Here is a 19,522-nt window from a genome sequence, read left to right as displayed (position 1 = left end):
TTTCTGACAGATTCATAAAATTGTCTAGATCAAATAAGCAATATTTTAAAGTTTATAGGATTGTCTTTGCAACTAGGATTAATTTGTATATTATACTATTAGCCCCCATTATAAATGCATTTGCTAACTGTGGTGCTCTCTGCAATTTAACCCATTTTTAGATGTTAGAAATGAAAATCTATTATCAGGCCTTCAGGCAAATATCTATAAGACTGAGAACCCGAATTATATAACATTCTAATCTTGAAAACAAGGAAAATAGAAGGATGAGCAAAGGGGATGATAAAACAGAAAACTCATAAATTATCTCTAAGAATGTCATCAACACAACATCATCCAATTTTCCTGTGTTCTACGTGCACGTGGATAATGCTGTGCTAGAAAATAAAAGGTCACTGAATAATATGAAACACAACTTCTAAAAGCTTACTTTAAGAACTGGCTAGGCGCAATGGCTCACACCTGTAATCCCAGAACTTTGGGAGGCTGAGGAGGGCAGATCATTTGAGGTCAAGAGTTCAAGACCAGCCTGACCAACATGGCTAAACTCCATCTCTACTAAAAATACAAAAAAAAAAAAAAAAAAAGCTAGGCATGGTGGCACATGCCTGTAGTCCCAACTGCTCTGAAGGTTGAGGCAGGAGAATTGCTTGAACCTGGGAGGCAAAGGTTGCAGTGAGCTGAGACTATGCCACTGCATTCCATCCTGGGTGACAGAGCAAGACTCTGTCTCAAACGTAAAAAGAAAAGAACAACTAAGCAATAACGTAAGCCAATATTTAGTTCATTTGTGGTACAAATGCTTAAGTGCCAAAAGAACTGAAGTCAGCATACAATAGACGGGTTGGAAAGTATTCATGGAATTAAATATAAACCTGGTGCGGAAGACTGATTTTAAAGGAAGAAATGTGGAGGGAAATTCCAGCTAGGAAGGACAGCAAAGGCTGGAGGGCAGGAATTAAGTCTCCTGTACGCGTGGGATTACTGAGGATTCTGACCCCACTGAAGTGCCAAGTTCACGCAGGGGAAGAGTGGGAGAGAAGGCTGAGTGCACGAAATGTAGTGAGGATACAGTGCCATCATCACCTGAGTTGCATTCTTCGGAATAAACTTCCAGGAGAAAGCCACCACTCTTAAGTCATACTTGGTCTACTTATTCTTGAAGAAACAAACTTGGGGCTGATCTATACATAAAGTAAGAGAGCAAATGCAAGAAAATACCAAGCAGATGATGTGTGGGTGAAGATTTTGAGGAAGTGAAATATTAGTAGCTTTAAAAGGAGGAAGAGAAAGTAAAATATGTCAAAATGAATATGCATTTGCTTTAAAAAGTCAAAAATATAAGAATTGTATGATACATTAATTGTAATAATGTTCAGTAACTATAATTGTAATATATTGGATAACAAATAAAACTGAAAAAGGAAAATATAAACCTCCTATGATCCCATTAGGGAGAAAAAAGTAATTTTGTCACTTTCCTTTTCTATGCAAATGCATCTTAAAATGAAATTAGAATTTTTTGTATGTGCTGTTTATGTTTAACTCAGTTATTAGAAACATCATCCATGTCATTAAATATTGTTCAAAATCATTATTTTAATGGCTAAGTATCTTATCATATACATTTACCATTACTTAAAAAAATGACTCTACTGTTGGATTTTTCTCAAATTTTTACAATAACACCCTTGATAACAACTAATACTTATATAGTTGCTTACTCTGTGTCAGGCAGGGTTCCAAGTACTTTACATAAATTAATTTACCTAATTCTCTGTACAATGTAGGAGGTAGATACTATTATTATCTTCATTTGACAGATGAGAAAAATCAAAGTGTGGAGAAATTAGCTTCCTAACTGCACATAGGTGGTAACTGGTGGAACAGGATTCCAAGCCAGATAACTGGTTCTGGCTTTCCTGTTTTAAGCTTTCTACTGTATCAGTAGCCTCTCACAGATCATGGGCTCATCACTGAACTATTGCTTCATGTCTGACTCTTTCCTTAGGATATACTCAGAAGAGAATCACAAATGTAAAGGGAGTCTCCATTTAAGGTACAGCATCCTATTTTTCGTGAGCTACAACAGAACCTCACTCTTGCCAGCATTGTAACTGACTTTTAAAATCTAATAATCTGCATTTCTTTGATGTGATGAAGTCAATATTATTTTCACGTCTTGGCCGTCTTAAGTTCCTGTTTTGTGAATATTCTATTCCTATTCCTCCTTATAAAGGTTTTCAAAGAGTTAAGATATGGAAAATAGAAATTATTTTGGAAGTCTCTGTGATTCAAAATATCAAAGAGTATTGCAACTAGTTGTTTCAGTGGGACCCTACAAACAGGGTCTGGAGGAAATCACTGGAAATGAGGGATGAGGGCTCAGCTGTAGACACCTGCAACCACAGAACTGAGCAGACCCTCCCAACAGACCCATGAATAGCCTGAAATTGAGATTTATCTCATACTGCAGGGGTGACACTTATCCAATGGCTAGAATATTTATCACTGCTACTCAGAGCACTCTTACTTCATGATAGCAGCATGCCTGGGGAAACAAGTCAATAAATTCAATGTTTGCATAGCAAGGCCAGAGTCACAGAAGAAAAATGAAAGATCTTAGGGGATCTCAGACCTATGGATTTATCTCACAAATTATTTCTATTCTACAAGGCATACCTGGTTAGTAATAAGAATAACCCACTGGTCAGAAATTCCACACGAACAGTGCTGAACAAACACTATTAAACTCTTGCTTTCTAAATCCTCTGTTAATCAGTCATCAAAAGCAAATTACCTCATATCAGGCACTTTGCAGTAAAAACCAAGCACTTAAGATATACTCTCTGATTACTTAGGTTGGAAATAAAAATATTTCATTCACATATTTAGGAGTCACAGACCAGTCTCTGCAGATGCCTCATATCATTTATCAGGGTCAATGTTCAATCCTTTCAACATCTTAAGAGTACCCTTTTTGCCTGTCTGATCCCCAAACTTCAGTGACACCCTGTTTGGAGGCTTTCGCCCTTTATGTACCAACTACAGAAGAAAACTAGAGTAGGAGGCATAAAAGACACTCTCCCAGATGAGTGTCATAATAAATACCAGAGCTATTTTTAATGAGTGGTAATAATGTTTGAGAGAGAATTAGTAAAGTAAGCAAGGGCTGCTAAAAAAAATTGGTTTGGACATATACAGTTGCCCTCCATATCCATGGGTTCTATATCCATGGAATCAACCAACCAATCGGATCACTTGAGATCAGGAGATGGAGACCAACCTGGCCAACATGGTGAAATCCTGTCTCTACTAAAAATACAAAAATTAGCTGGGCATGGTGGCGCATGCCTGTAATCCCAGCTACTCAGGAGGCTGATGCAGGAGAATCGCTTGAACCTGGAAGTGGAGGTTGCAGTGCGCCGAGACTGCATCACTGCACTCCAGTCTGGGAGAGAGGGACTCTGTCTCCAAACAAAAAAAAGAAAACGAAAGAAATGAACGGTTGGATGGTTGTGTACTGAACATGTACAGACTTTTTTTTTCCTTGTCATTACTCCCTATACAGGACAGTATAACAACTATCTACTTAGTATTTACATTGCATTTGGGTATTATAAGTCATCTAGAGATGAGTTTAAATATACAGGAGGATGTGCACAAATTATATGCAAATACTATACCATTTGATATCAAGAACCTTAGCATCCTTAGATTTTGGAACCCACCCACTGGAACCAATCCCCTGAAGATACTGAGGGACAACTGATTTATACTGAGGTGGGGGATGGGTCAGGAGAGAAGAAGAATGATTAACAGCTTCAACATTGATGTTTTTGTTTTGTTTTGTTTTACCAATCTTACATGCTATCCAAAATCACAGTTAATTTTTACTGGAACATCAATTTTGCTAGTAACAAAATATAGCTTTAGCTATAATATAGCTAATACAGAAAATTGTTCCTAGTATGGAAAATTATTCCTAGTATGGAAGCCTACTTGGGACACTAAATTACATGTGGTGGGCTCCATGAGTTTATAGAATCTCAACTAAGAAAGGCCCCTAGAGATGACGCCAGACATTAGTGTGGCTTGCACATGAAAATTGAACAGCATGTTCCAAGCAGAGGTAACAGCATGGAGAAGAAAAGTCATACTCTATCCATGTGCAGAAAGTGGCAATTCGTTTTGTATTACTAAAATACAAATTTTTCACTTGGGGGTCCATAAACAAGGGCATGTAGGCTAATGGTGTCTACAGTGCATGAGGACAACTTGAACTTTCCATCAGGTTTTTTAATGGGTCTATAAAATGAGTCAAGGGGACTTAGCTAAGAATGACTGTGGGTGAAACATATGACAAGGAGGGACAGGGACAGGAGATGAATCTCTCAGGGTCCAAGAGACCAGGGTAAGATGTGCAGATTCCTTCCCGTGTATGATGGAAATCTTTTAGAGAGCCTAAAGGGAGAAGTTTGGAAGGACAGCCGGCTAGAATGTGGGGGCTGAAAAGCAGAGCAAGGTAGAATGTAGACAACAGTCCATGGCATCTAAGGAGCCAAACAGAGGCAGTGGGAATGGAATAGAGTGAATCAGAGACAGGTTAGGAGAGAAAATGAGCAGCTTCATGCTCATATTTGCTTATATATGCATAAAATGTCACTAGAACATTCTCAACTAACACCGGTTACCTGTGGATTAGTGAAATGGGTGACTGGGAATGAGAATGAGAAGGAGTCTTTTCACTCTAGAGCCATTCATACCTTTTGAACCATGAGGATACTACCTATTCTAAAAATAAATTTTAAAAAAAGACACGAAGGTTATCGGAATGAGATGCCTCTATGTACAAACCTGCCCAAGTTCCCCTCCAACCCCCGCTTATCTTTTAAGTTGCACTTCTGAATTCAGATCATTTATATGGCAATGGCTACCAAACTGTACCAATGACTGACTCTTGAGAAAGGCCAATCTTTCTGCTTACCGTAGTGATAAATGTATCAAGCTTAACTTACCATGTAGATGTAAATAATGAGTTACCTGGGTAAATTCAACCAACTTAACAATTAGTTGTCAAAATATCAGTATTAAGAATTAACTCAGGGAGCTCTTTTCTTTTAAATTTCATGGTAAATAAATGAGGCTCAGAGAAGACTATGATTTATTAAAACAAGGATAAATCACATGAATCACTAATGTGAAGGTCAGACTGTTGATTCACTTTGGTGAACGTTATGCTAAGTTAGGCTAGATCTTTGGCTAAAAATGACTTTATTCTATTGAAACTCCTGTTCAACTTATATGACATTTAAGGTACTCCAGATATAACTGACTTAAACTGAATAGCTCTATTAACTTCAAATTAGTAATGAGTGAATATAAATCTAAGAATTAAAAAAAGTTTTGTAAAACTATGTAACATTATTTTCCATTTGGCTATCAAAGTTCAAATGTACTAAATTTGCAATTCTTGTTCAAAACATTTAATGTAACCAATTAAACTTGTTCATCAAAAACATACTGTGTCCAGAGATCAGTTGTGCAATGTTTTCATTTATTTGGCTTTATGTTTTATAATCTGCCTTGTTCCACAAAGGATATGCGTCATCTTGAATATAATTCAATTAAATGCAAAAACAATTAGATAAACATCAGAATCAAGAAAAACAACAGAACAGAAGCTCAAAACTAAAGGGAATGAAAGAATATTGATATTAGGTTATAAATTTTTATATGATTATTAAAACTGAGTTGCAAATTGACTATTCATTTACTAGTTGCCAACTTAGAAAGGGAAATATGATCAATTATTTGATTCTCATTTACATGATGAAAAGATAACACACACACACACACACACACACACACACACACACACATACACAGACATACAAATTGTTCAGGGCAAGTAAAGCTTTTCTTTGACATTTAAAGTTAAATGGAATTTCTTGCAAGAGTCTTCAAACAGGAACCATAGAAAGAACCATGATCATAACCACATTCTGAAGGTAACATAACAGCTAGTTTCCTCTGGCTATATTAATAAAATCTTTCAGTGTGAGCATACGTGGGGGGAGGTGTTAAGGATGCAAAATAAGGTACCAAAGTACAGCTTCTGACGATCTGCTAGGCTCCTGGTCTAACAGCTAGTTTTAGAAGGGAATAGGTTGACATCATGGCCTTTGTTCAGCCAAACCCCCATAAACATCATTTTTCTCAATTAAGCTTCTGATCAAATTAAGCAACAGAAAATTCGTATTCTCTGGCATGTGCAGAAACAAATGCATTTTGTATCACTGTTGAGGGGAGACCAGTACACAGCAATTACTCTTCATGTATTCCCTATGTCTGAAATTCAAGGTCATACAAATTTACTTCTATATATTTTTTCCTGCAACCAACAATTTTGATTCTAGCACATGTGAATTGAGTAGATCCTGTTGAATTGAAACAAACAAAAAATTATGGCCTGGGATTTAAAAAACAATTGTAAATGGCATTTAGCAAGAAAGGAATAGAGGATTCTAAAATACAGCCTTTAGGAAGATAGAGGAAATCCAGGTCTTGGATTGAATTCTGGTGGTGCTTGTGGAGGCGGAGTGCTGGGGGATCAGGAGGTAGGACCCAAAAGTGAATCATCCAATCCCAAAGGCACTACGCATTTGGATGCCTGACACACACAAGAGAAAAGTACCTCTTCAATTCTGAGATTAGAGCTTTTATTTGACTGTGATTCCAAGGCCTAAAGTAATAGCAGTTAAATTGAGCAGTTAAGGGCTCAACTCCTACTTGTAAAATAAACAAGTAAGTGTTTACAAGTAACAAGGTAAAGAGAGCTTACTGTAACCAAAAGGGAAGGCTTTTTTGAAAAGCTTAAAGTGCTCAAGGAAGAACCAGGTAAATTTTATTGCTTAATACCCTAGGTTACAAATTTAAGAAGTGTAAAATGTAATTATCTTTATTGCAGGAGGGAATTTTGGCTTTGTTTTAATAAATCACAACAAATTAATTTTTTTCATAAGTTCCCTCCCACTGTTGGTTCCTGCAGTCTTATTACCTTTTATAGGAAAAATGTTATTTCCTTATCAATCAACATAAGTAAATTGGAGAAGCAATAGTAATAAAGTATGGCCTACCATATTGTGTAAAAATAAGTCATTTGGGTAATATGAAGTGAAGATGGTAAAGATGCATTAAAATGACAGAAAGAAAATCTGGGAGCTCTCCCAGATAATATTGTTAAGCAGAGATCGAAAAGAAGTTCACATTGACTCCTGAAATGTATGTGACGGAGAAAAAAATCAAAACAGAAAATATCATAAGGCAAAAATAAAGTAAATAAAGTGTGATGCAGTTAACCTTGATTTTTTTTTTCAAAATATATAACATTTTAAAGCAGAAAGACACTGTATCTTCCAAACCGTCATTTCATAATCCCCTGGCTGTCAAATTTGGAAACTGCTATGTTTACATACTGAGGAAGAAACAGTTTAAATTTTGTACCTATATCATATATTTTGAATCATGTAAGAATCACAGACCCTTCTAAATGTTTTATTTCTACTTTTGTTTGCAATAAAAGACATTATAATTAGATCAAACCAGTAAACCTCAACTCTAAAACGAGTTAATACATCACTTATTAACCAAACCATTCTTTCCTCTGGGATAACTTAGAATTTTCTTTAAAACACGACTTCTACTTTTTACATTGTGTTTGAGACCATAACTGAAGTAGGCATGATTACCAATAAGCCTGGAAATTTTGCAAGCTTAGACATGAAATGAACTTAAGAGTTCGGGAGAATTACCTCATAACCTTAATGACATATTACAGAAAGACAGCATATGGTCCTAAAAATGTCAGAATTCAAATATAAATGTTAAAATAACTGAGTTTGCCTATTTATACAAAGAAACAATTTTTGAAATCTAATTAAATGTCACCATCCACAGAACAAATACATAGTGATTCTAAATTGTGGTTTTTAGATGAAAGGTTGAAACAGTTCATTCATTCAACAAATAACTAATGAGCACTTATTATGCATAAGATGAAGATTACAGGATAAAAAAAAAAGGTGCAAGATTCTGTCCTCTTCGAGATTATACTGAGTCACTTCTCCAAATCTCTATATCTAGAGTGACTATAAAATTGGAGCTCACAGTGATGCATTTTTCAAAACTTTAAACCTTATTGCTGAATATAAAACAAAAAATGACAGCCTGGGACGGGAGAAACTTGCCAAAAGCTCTGATGTATAAACTTTACACCGAGGGGGGGAAAAAAGCAAGCATTCATACCTAACCAGTTTCTAAGAAATACAGAGCATATCATCGAGTTGGAAGTTAGGCTGAGCACAAGGCTGCCTCTGCTGGCTGACCCGGTACATCCTTCTCGCAGAATCTCAACTCCCGACACCTGTATCAAAGTTGCCACTCTTAAAACACATCCCTTCACGTAAGCAGGAGGCTCTTAAATAAGCAGTACAACAATATCCCAGCTTCATCGATCTCCCGAATAATCTGACTTCTAGAAGGACCTTCTCTAAACTGGCTCTAACGTGTTGACGGTAAGGGTTTACACCATCGATTTTATATACCAACCAGCTAGCTCTGAAATACACACAAAAATCCACAGCGACTTCTACATGCCGCTAATATAACCTTTGCCTTTCTACATGTTTTGGCTAGAAAGACGGGAAGAACGCATCTGCTAATCCAGCCGGAAAAACACAGTGACACATTTCCACCTGAGCTGCTAAAAATCCAACGGTCTTCTCCCCAAATAAGCCCTATGCCAACCTGTCCTCCCCACCCCCGCGCCGGCGCGCACCCCCGCAAGCCCCCAGGGGGTGGGCGGGGAAGGGTCAAGCTCTCCTTCGCCCCCGCTCGGCCTCCCAAGCTCACGCAGAGGTTTTCAGGTTCACAGGGGGCTGCGCCCAGCGCCATTAGCACACCTCTGAGCGCTCCACCAAGCCCCGGCGGGAGGCAAGTTTGGCCAGTCCTGGCCCCTGCCCGCGGCCTCTCCCGGGCAGCAGCATCAGCAGCGGGCGGCGGCCAGGGCTGGGCCCCGCCTCACCACCTACCTACAGGGCGGGGGCGCCGGCTCCTGGGGTCCGGGAAATGGGGCTCGGGCGCGTGCATTTCTGGGAGCGGTGGCCTCCGCTGCTGGGCGCCGGGGAGCGCATCGTCTCGGCGGGTGGAAGGAGGGGTCGGGGGAGGACCGTACGCCGAGGAGGAGCCAGGGGAGGAGGCGGGAGCGCCGAGGCGCGCGTTCGCGGGGCCCGGCGTCCCAATCGGGTGGGCGCAGCCGCCGTCGTCGGATGTCTTAGTAGGCCTCTCCCGATGCGCGACGCCTCGCCACCCCTGCAACTGCGCCCACCGTCAGGGCATCGGCCGCCGAGGGGTCCTGGGCCCGGCCGAAGGCGGGGAGCGGCGAGTGGCGCGACGCCGTGCAGACGCCCGCCTCTAGCTCCGCCCGGCCCGCGGCGCGCGCGGCGCCCCTCCGGGGTTGCAGGGGCCAGGGAGCTTGGCGTCCGGGCTCCGAGGTTCGGGCTGCAGTTCCGGCATCCTCCTCGCCCCCCCGCGACCTCCAAGCTGGGAGGCTGGGCACCCCGTCTACCGGCGGCTACTGCAGCCTCGGCTGCCGTGAACCCTGCGGCTCAGCCATGGAGAGCTGCGCGCGCGGCCTCCGCAGGCCTCGGCCTTTTGTGGCGCCTCCCGAGCTCCAGCGCTTTGCTGCCCCGGCGAACCGCCGCCTGCCAGCGGCACCTAGGAGGGTCCTCTTACCTCACCCCTGACCGCATCCCCCCTACAGCTGGCCCGCCTTGGCCCCTACTCTTCGTGGGAAGTAAGGCTTTGAGAGCAGAGAAGGAGTTGGAGAGTCACCCCGAGCTTTAAAGTCCTTTGACTTTCCTTCCAGCTCCGAACCGCTGGCCACAATAAATTCATCCCTCTGTCCCTTCCGGCGTTGCCTTTAGCAGAGGGGCCCACCATCTCCTCCCCCTCCCTTTCCCGTACAGCATCCTGGATGCTGCCAAATTGCAGTCATTACAGCAATAAGAGCATAGCAGTTGGGCCCTCCAGCCGATTCTTGGCAGAGACTCGAGAGAACCTTGGAGGGGAAGGTTTGCATCAGCTGCAGGGCCTGTGCCTGTGAGCTGCCCATCCCCAATTGGGTGCTTTTCCCTCTGCGGTCCCATGATCAGCACTGCAAGATGACTAGGAGGATCTGGCCAAGGAGTTCATTCACTCTTGTACTCAGAAAAACATCTCAAGGAAGAGCCTGCAGCTAATCTGATAACAGTATGTCACAGGCCTTCCACACAGAGACGATAGCGGCCTCCTCTGGGTTGTTGACGCTGCTTAAACTTTAATAACCTCTCTAAAAGGTGGAGCAAAGCGTTAACAGTGGTGATTTTGGCATTTCAGTAGCAGATGGTCATGTTATACTATCTTGCAAATGTGGAATAATTGCCCAATGCACCAAGCATGTATTAATTTAGATGTCAGGATTATATCTTTGGGATTTGAATGTGAAGATATTGGAATTTTTCTGTTTATTTTTGTTTGTTGTTGTTTTCTGTAGCTATTGTGTTATTTGTAAATTATTTAGTAAGGGAAGATTAGGTGCCTAAAATATAAAGAGCTGTTTGTATTGTATCAAAAGGACATGATTTGCCATCTCTAGAGAAGCTGAGCTGCTCTCACAATTCTTTGATGTGTGCTTTTATGATTTTGAAATCTAAGGTTATTAAAAAGGTAAAAGAAAAACGTTCCATGGCAAGGACAAATTGTGACTAAATAGCTAAGATTTTTCGAGATAGTTCTTTTAAGCAAATTGAAGATTGGGTGTGAGGTCCTGTGGGAGCTGCACTGTGCTTGTCCAGGAAGCATACAGAGGCACGTGACTTGGCTGCTTCCTGACAGCTCTGGTTTATCTTCAAAAGATTATTATTAATTATGCTTTCCCAAAATTAAGAATTACTTGATTAGAGGAATGTATATGTACATATTTGTTGTATAAGTAGGGATAAAGTCACTTAGGAGGATAACTTGGCAGTTCCTTACTCTTTAGCAAAATTAAATTTTGAATGTAGTTTCTGAAGGAAATGTCCATTGACTTACAGGTTTCCCACCCTTTACTACCAAGAGGCCCCTTTTGTTTTTCTCTCTATGGACTTTATGCTTTGTCAATAAATTAAGCAGTGATTTTTTTTATTAGACAAAGAGCTATAACTATGTATTTTAAAAGTCGTGACCATCGATTAAAAAATGTCAGTCTTCCAAAGATATTTCAAGGAATTCAAGAATCCCCCTTACTATCTTCATGAACTCCTCTAGGACTGCATGCTGTATCATATGCTTCTTACAACATTTTATTACACTGAAAGTCCTGATATAATAAAGATTTCTGCTCCCGAGCTAAGGGAGTATAAACTCTTCCTAGAGATTCTTCACTCATTCCTTTTCATTAACTGAGCATTACTGATTTGTTTAAGTCTTGTCTTTATAGAGAAATCAGAAGAAATGAAATCCTTACATGTGTTGCCTACTAGTACTGTATGCTTTAGCTACATGTAGCCATTTAAATTTTAAATTATGGCTAGACTGTGCTTTTGGACAGTACAGACTAGAATATTTTCATTATTGCAGAAATTTCTTTTGAACAGTGCTGCCCTACATAGAAGGTCAAATTTTAATTGGGAGATAAGATATAATACATGAAATAATATGGGAACCTCAATAGAAAGTGTACTTCTTAAGAACGTGGTTATCTTTAAGAATTCAGGCTCTGGGTTCAGACTACAGCTCCACCAAGTGCTGACCTTGGGTAAACTGCTTAACCTCAGTTGCTTTATCCGTAAAGGATATGCTTTATCCATAAAGAGTGGTAACAGTACCAACTTTATAGAGCAGAGACAGTAATTAAAGGAGATAATCCCAAGTGGTTCTTAAAGTCTAGAATGTGGCCATCAATCAAAGGTATTACTAGAATAATATACTTTATTATAATAAAGATTTTCTTTTTAAAAATGATATCCCTAACACTTCACTGTTCTTGGCTAGCCGAAGTTAGTTGGTAAATGCAGAGTTAATGAAAAAATGTAATACTACACTGATTTTATGGCTGTGAGGGCCGCTATTAAATATGAAAACTGGCCTTTCTCTGTTGAAGGGTAGAGGCCATTGTGGGATAGCTTGGATTTGTCATTTAACTTTTTCTGGAATATAAACAACTTTTATAAGATGAGACTTTGGGGTAGATAAGAGAAGCAGAGATCCCTTCCTTTCTTAAAGGAAGAAGAGAGGGACCACTTCACTCCCTCTGCCATTTGTTTGCTCCACTGAACCTGTTGGAGGCAGCTGGATTTCTGGGTTCAGGCAACAGAATTTGTCCTAAGTGACTTTCTAGAGGGCTAAGGTAGGTGGGCTTAGAGAAACACTGCCAAACGGTGGCAATCCTGCAAATGTGTTTGCTATTTTTCTTACCTATCTATCTAAAGATAGCTCTTGTAATGAAGAAACATGATTAGTATTTCTGTTTTTGAACACAACACTGGTAACTTCTCATGAAACTAGAATTCCAAAAATATTGGCAAATACTGCTCTAATATTGCCCATATGAAAGGCTCCTGCGTCTCTGGTTGATCTAGAGCCCCACTGTATTTTCTTTACTGTTTTTTGTTTTTGTTTTGGCAGGGTCTCATTCTGTCACCCAGGCTAGAGTGCATCTTGGCTCACTGCAACATCCAACTCCCGGGCTCTGGTCATCTTCCTACCTCAGCCTCCCAGGTAGCTGGGAGTACAGGCATGCACCACCACACCTGGCTAATGTCTGTGTTTTTTGTTTAGAGACAGTTTCGCCATGTTGCCTGGGCTGGTCTCAAACTCCTAGACTCAAGCAGTTCTCCTGCTTCGGGCTCCCAGAGTGCTGGGATTACAGACATGAGCCAGTGCACCTGGCCTATTTTCACACCTGTAATCCCAGCACTTTGGGAGGCTGAGGTAGGTGGATCACTTGAGGTCACGAGTTCGAGACAAGCCTGGCCAACATGGTGAGATGCTGTCTTTGCTAAAAATATAAAAATCAAAAATTAGCTGGGCATGGTGACACACGCCTGTAGTCCCAGCTACTCTGGAGGCTGAGGCAGGAGTGTCACTTGAACCCCAGAGGCAGAGGTTGCAGTGAGCCGAGATTGCACTATTGGACTCCAGCCTGGGAGACAGAGCCAAACTCTGTCTCAAAAACAAACAAAAAAAAAGATAATGATTATTGTGTGTGATATTTTGTCCCAAATTTAGAATTACTTGATTATAGGAATGTTTATGTACATATGTGATGTATAAGTAACAGGATGAAGTCACTTAGAAGGGGAATTTGACAGTTGCTTGCTCTTTAACAAAATTTATAAGTTTTGAGTGTACTTTCAAAACTGGTTAAGTAATGACCTTGGAGCCTCTGAAAATATTGAAATGTCTTTGGAAGGTCTCTCAAAAGCTGTGGGAGAAGAAACACCTCTTCACACGCCTGAGACACAGGAGGCAAATACTGATGATTATGTGTGGAAGTATAGGAGTAGCCATCCTGCAACTAAAGAGGCAAAAGAGTTTATTATTTAATAATGTTGAAGGCAGTGGCTCGTTTTCACAAACTGGGGTCATTTGACTACTGGTTAATTATGACAATATCTTGAGTTGTGAGAAAAATGTAAAAGTGTCCTTTTGTGGATAGGCCTATGTTCACTGCTTCACTTGGCTTGTTATACATCTGAAGAGGAGGTAGAAGTCTCTTGGCCTTTGTGGAGTCTATCAGAGTGTACTGAGAAAGAAATACTGCTGTATATAGACATGGATTGTTGTCCAGCTAGCTGTTATCATGTCATACTTATGGCTGATTATTTAGAATTAGCCCAATACATTTGTCCTTTTCTTTTATTCACAGCTAATTTTAAAATATCTGCTTTTGAACAGTTTCCTGTTGTCTTATTTCTTCTAAAAATAGTCTGTTCAGTAGCTTGTGAATTCATTACATATTTTTTACACTTTCTGAAAAACATATTCAAATAAGCTGCTGCAACATTGGTGCTAAAATGTAATTTAAAATTTCGAAATGAATCCCTAAAAAAGTGACATTACTTGGCAGTGGTGTGTATTATGGGTTAAAAAAAATTTCAGTGAATATGCTAATAGGTTTTTTCTCCCAAGGGAAATAATTACAGATTAACAAACAGTTGCAAAAAATGTACAGGAAAGTCCTGTGTTTCCTCATTTTCTCCCCATGATTAATATATTGCATAATTACATTACAATACCAAACCAGAATATTGACATTGGTATAATCTTGAGAGCTTATTCAGATTTCACCAGTTTTACATACATTCATGCGTGTTTGTGTGTGTGTGTTTGTTTCTGTGCACTGTTACCATGTGGGTAGATTTTTGTATGACCACCACAATGAAATACAGAGCTATCACCATGAGGCTCCTGTGAGCTACTCCTTTAGAAACATACCGAACTTCCTCTTCACCACATCCCTATTCCTGGCAACTTCTAATCTCCCATCTCTGTAATTTCAAGAATGTTATATTAATTGAATCATATTGTATATGACCTTTTAGATTGGCTTTTTTCCACTCAGTATAATCCCTTTGAGATCTAGCCACATTATCACATGTATCTATAGTTACTTACCATTACAGATAATATTCCAAGGCATGGATGAACCACAGTTTGTTTAACCATTCACCCATTGAAGGACATTTCAGTTGCCTCCAGTTTTCGGCTATTATGAATAAAGCTGCTATGAACATTCATTTGCAGGTTTTGTGGGAACATAAGTTTTCATTTTTCTGGGATAAGTGCCCAAGAGTACATTTGCTGAGTCATATGGTACATGCATATTTAGTTTAAGAAACTGCCAAACTATTTTCTAGAGTGGCTATACTATTTTATATTCCATCAGCATGTACACGTGATAAAAGATGAATTTTTAATCTATTAAATAAACTGATTATGATGATACATTTCTCTTATTACCATAGTTGCTTGGTTACTTGAACTCCATCAGACTAAGTTTTAAGGTCATTGTGGTCCTTGGTGTCCAACGTAGTACCCGACATATATTAGATTCAATAAATGTTTATCAAATGAATGAATAGCTTAATAAACAAAAGAAGGACAGCTGACTCAGGTTGAGATCAAATTGGAAAACTGTCAATAAATTATAATGATAGTGAATTTGAATTGGATCCCATGATTTTTCTTCTAGCATTTTCAAATCAGAAATTGGCACTCTAAAAGATGAATCATTTGTGGGCAAGTTAATAAAAACTAAATGTTAAATTATGTTGGTCCAATGTTATTTTTGGAAGTACTTTGATAACAGCAGAAGATTGTGAACAAACGAAATGCTCAATGATATAGAACTGCTTTAGTAAGATATCTACACAGTGGAATACCTACCACTGAGTTGTCAAAAATAATGAGGAAACCCCATGTAAATAATGAACACCCTCCAAAAGATATTAATTAAAAAATAGAGAAAATCATGTTGAATATGCTACTATTTGTGCAAAAAATTAAAAAAAAAGAAACTAAAGAAGAATAGACATATGCATGAAGATGTTAATTCTTCCTGTTATAAAGTACAGGCTGTACCTGGGCCATGTTGTGCTCGAAAGTAAAGAAGTGCTCAAAATGTATAGGAACATGACAAAACAACACAGGAGTCAGCTTGAAGGGACTCCCTCTGGCGGAATTTGGGACACTTTAGGTTTTAAATGAATAATGATAGCAACAGAGTATAATGCATTGAATAAAAACTCAATAAAACAGAAAAAAGAATGTGAGACCAGGCTGATATGTAAAAATTAAATAAAGAATAAAAGAGGGATGAGATAAAGGAAAGTTCTTTTCAGAAGAATGATAAAATATCACCATTTTGCCATCACTAGCAATAATTGATTCAGACAAGGATCATTGGTGGATGCCAAACCCATTGGCTAAATGTTTGCTGAAGAACAAAATGGTTTAGAGTCTCAAAGTATCAATTCCACCGGTGATAATTTGCTTTTTCCAACATTTGCCAATTAGTTACAGTTATAAAAGGTAGCTTTATGATGGAGAAATATAGCAAACACTTTAATCAAATGATTATACTTACTGTATTTGTTTCCTATTGCTGCTGTAAAAGTTGCCACTAAATTAGGGACTTAAAACCACACAAATTTATTATCTTACAGTTCTGTAGTTCAGAAGTACAACACAAGTCTCACTGGGCTAAAATCAAGGTGTTGGTAGAGCTGCTTTCTGTCTGGAAGCCCTAAGGGAGAACAGGAACCGCCTGCATTCCTTGGCTTGTGGTTCCCGTTCCTCCATTTTCAAAGACAGCAATGGCCAGATGAGTCTTTTGCACATGGCATCACTCTGACCTGACTCTTCTGCCCGCTTCTTTCACTCATAAGAACTCTTGTGATGATTTGGGGCCCATCCAGGTAATCTAGGATAATCTCCTCCATCTCAAAATATTACTCACATTTGCAAAGTTCCTTTTGCCATGCAAGGTGACATGTCAACATGTTCTGGGGATTAGGACAGTGATATCTCTGGGACTGTGGGATGAAGGGGGCATTGTTCTGCCTACCACACTTACCCATTGCAGATAACGTAATGCACTGGAATTATGTGCATTCTGATATAATGCACTGAGAAAAACACATCACTTGGGATAGTTGTTCTGCCAAAAGAAATAAATTGGTGAACTTTCTGAAACTACTATCCTCCACTATTCAAAAAGGTCAATGATGTACAGAAAAAGGGTTAGGGAAATGGTTCCAGATTAAAGGAAAAAGACTACAGATACTCGACAACCAAATGCAAGGTATAATCCCAGAGTGTATCATAGATTGAAAGAAAAACTATAAATGAGATTATTAGGACAACTAGAAAATTTGATTATTGACCATGTAATAAATGACAGTGTGGAATTAAATTTCTGGAGATGATAATTATATTGATTGCTTTTAGTAGTTGTATAACAAAGTGTTTTGTGTTTATGATAGAGTATCATGTGCCTGCAGCTAACCTCAAGTTTCTGAAAAAAATAGAGAAAGCAAATACAGAAAATAATAATTGGTGACTCTAGAACAGAACTGTAAGATAGAAATATAATGAAAGCACATGTATAATTTTACATATCCTAGTAGCTAGCCACATTTAAAAAGAAAGCAAAAGTAATTTTAATAATATTTAACCCAATATATCCAATTTTTCTCATTTAAAAATATAATTAAAGTAAAAAGTATTAACGAGATATGTTACATTCCTTTTTTTTTTTTTTTTTTTTTAAATACTAAGGCTTAAGCATGCAGTGTGTATCCAACATTTACGGAACATCTATTCATACTAGCTACATTTTAGTGCCTAGTAGCTACATGTTGCTGGAGCTCTAAATTGGACAGCACAAGTCTAGTTGAAGGGTATCTGTGTGTTCAATGTTCTATAGTTGCACCTTTCTGTTGGTTTGATATGTTTCAAAACCAAAAAGTTGGAGGGAAATGACCTAGATATTTGTTGTATGGGTATAGATTATTTCTGGGAGATACAGAAGAAGCTACTAACCCTGGTTACCTCTGGAAGAAGGAAGGAATGAATAGGAGGCTGTTTTTCACCATACCCTTTTGTATTTTGTGTAAAATACTGTAACCAAACCCATACAAATTTAAGCTAAAATTATTCTTAAAATAATATCTTCTAATCTTTTTATTCAAAACCAAGCACTCTAATGGCTAAGGTCTGTCAACCCCTCAATTAAGAGGTAAGAGCTCCACCTACTGAACTTGATCTAAGATTCCTTGGGATAGGAAAGAAATGTCCCACCTAAAATACAATAAAGTTCAGAAATTTCTTCTGATGATTTTTCTGTCTCATTAGTCTTAATAGCCCCTTTAAATCTTCCTATTCTCATATTATTACATAATTTCAGGTAAAGTTTATGGATGATTTTAACACCATCTCTGAGTTGTTGGAAAAAAGGAAGGCGATTCAAGCACAGGCTCGCCTAATTTTGTGGTAATGGATGATGGCTGCAACTCACAGTGGCGCCGGATGTTGTGAGCAAGTTCATTACAAATTGATGTCTTACTTAAGCCTCCTTCCATCTTGCAGCGGAGCGGAGTCTCTTGGGTTAGATTTCTTCAACTAACGGCTGGCACAACGTTGAGTTATACCCTATTGCCTTCTGCATCTGTTTTATGAGAGTTTCTGAATTGAGGTGGGGCTGTAAGGTGTCTTGACTCCTTTGGTAATTGCATCATTTCCTGGCTGTGTCTAGCATATAAGGCGCAGAAATGAAGCAATTGCCCTGATAATAACAGTTTGCAAAGTATGAGGATAATAAACACAGCGGGTTGGAAGGATTTGCTTGGAGCTCTGGGCAGATGTTCTGATCCTTCACTAGACATGCAACCCCCCGCTCTCTCAGCTTCGTTAGCCTGCGTATACCAAATAAATAAAATAGAACCGCGTTCTATAAGGCTGCGTGGCTCTTCATCAACACATTTGCAGAGCACGCGCTGTGCGTCCCGGACCGCGCTGGGTCGCTCCGGCTCCTCATGGAGAAACGCTCTCTGCCGGTGGCAATCTGTTTAGTGGGACTTAACATCCGCGCAACAGAGAACGAAGAAAGACGGAGAAGGACAGAAGTTAGATTTGGAAAGAGCGGAGAAAATGGTTAATGAAATAATAAAGCAAATTACAAGGCTCTGGACAGTAGGCGTCCAGATAACACTCGTCTTGGTAAAAAGATTTACATGTTACTTAAAAGAACGAGAATTTCAGAATGTCTTTTCCAGCATGGCAGTCGGGAGAGGATTAGATTTGGAGGGTACAGGTTTTTCCTTAAGAGGCCATAGCCGTGCTCGGCGGAAATCGCCGAGAAATTGCTTCAATTTCAGGAAATATTTTCAAGGCCCGGGACTCAGAGCAAGAGCAAAATAGGTGTGACTTAGACACAATACTCTACCCCCTACTGGTTAGAGGAATTAAGTGCAAGTTTCTAACACACAAGAATGTTTAGGAAAGTAGAAACAGCAGGATCCCTGGTGGTCTAGTGGTTAGGATTCGGCGCTCTCACCGCCGCGGCCCGGGTTCGATTCCCGGTCAGGGAAGGTTTGTTTTCTTCACGATTCTTGGCAATCTAGAAATGATGAGTTTTGTGTAGTTTTCATTTGCTAGTTTTTTTTTTTTTTTTGGTAGTTGAGTTTTTTTTAATCATCCGTTTTATGTACTTTTCATTTGTTGATTGGGATATTTTAATCATTAAAAATTGTTTTTAAATTTTATTTAATTTAAAGCTTAACTTATGCCATATCTATTTACGGACAATGTAATTTACAATCAATCAAATAACATAAAGTTCCGTGATTCTAAAATTGTATATTTCTGCTTTTAAAAATAATTTGGATGTGTTTATAAGCAGTCAGTTAAGCCTTTGTCTAACCTTGATTTTGTTTGA

The 19,522-nt window shown here is 39.1% G+C and overlaps 1 protein-coding gene and 1 non-coding gene across 16 annotated transcripts in view; one reads left to right on the top strand and one right to left on the bottom strand.

The window, feature by feature from the left end:
- Nucleotides 1–9,963, bottom strand: part of NCOA7 (nuclear receptor coactivator 7) — a 158,354-nt gene extending 148,391 nt beyond the window's left edge. For 10 of the 15 annotated variants that reach the window (XM_008994993.5, XM_017971374.4, XM_078370056.1 and 7 more), the window contains exon 1: nucleotides 9,093–9,200. The gene's annotated coding sequence lies outside the window, so the exon portion shown is untranslated. Of the gene's footprint in view, nucleotides 1–8,963; nucleotides 9,201–9,795 lie in introns of those variants that run through there. The other 5 variants (XM_017971373.4, XM_035296628.3, XM_078370057.1 and 2 more) reach the window with 2 other exon arrangements.
- Nucleotides 9,964–19,103: 9,140 nt separating this feature from the next.
- On the top strand, nucleotides 19,104–19,175 carry TRNAE-CUC (transfer RNA glutamic acid (anticodon CUC)). Its single transcript has one exon. It is a non-coding gene; the product is annotated as a tRNA-Glu (tRNA).
- The last annotated feature ends 347 nt before the right edge of the window (nucleotides 19,176–19,522 follow it).

Source organism: Callithrix jacchus, chromosome 4, assembly GCF_049354715.1.
Source record: "Callithrix jacchus isolate 240 chromosome 4, calJac240_pri, whole genome shotgun sequence".
Lineage (NCBI taxonomy): Eukaryota > Metazoa > Chordata > Mammalia > Primates > Cebidae > Callithrix > Callithrix jacchus.
This window is presented reverse-complemented; position numbering and strand designations above follow the sequence as displayed.